The sequence below is a fragment of the Gavialis gangeticus genome, unplaced genomic scaffold (assembly GCF_001723915.1).
Source record: "Gavialis gangeticus isolate Ggan-Ray unplaced genomic scaffold, GavGan_comp1, whole genome shotgun sequence".
Lineage (NCBI taxonomy): Eukaryota > Metazoa > Chordata > Crocodylia > Gavialidae > Gavialis > Gavialis gangeticus.
This window is the reverse complement of record NW_017729026.1, coordinates 12,864,886-12,865,430: the sequence shown is the minus strand read 5'-3', so window position 1 is coordinate 12,865,430 and position 545 is coordinate 12,864,886.

The following is a 545-nucleotide window of genomic DNA, read 5'->3' as shown; positions in this document are numbered from 1 at the left end:
GCCTGGCGACGGGGCGTCGGCGCCCGGCCCGCACCTGGCCCCTGGCAGTGCCGGCACAGCCGGCGGCGGGGCCCAGCGTGCGTGCGAGTGTGTGCTTGCCTGTGCCTCTGTGCGTGCATATGCAAGTGTGCCTGCTTGTGTGTGCATGTGTCTGCCTGTGCGTGTGTGTCTGTCTGTGCCTCTGTGTGTGTATCTGCAAGTGTGTACATATACGTGTGCCTGCCTGCCTGTCTGTGTGTGTGTGCGCACGTGTTTGCATCTGTTTGTGGGGGGATTTGTGGGTGCATGTGTGTGTGTGCGTGCCTCTGTGTGTGTGCGTATACAAGTATGTGCATATGCAAGCGTGCCTGCCTGCCTCTGTGCGTGTACATGTCTGCCTCTGTGTGCGTGCGTGTGTAGGTGAATATGCATGTGTGCTTGCCTGTGTGTGCATGTGTGGCTGCCTGTATGTGTGCATGTGTGTGTGTGTCTTCGTGTGTATCTGCAAGTGTGTGCATATGCAAGTGTGCCTGCCTGTGTGTGTGCATGCCTGCCTACGCCTGTGT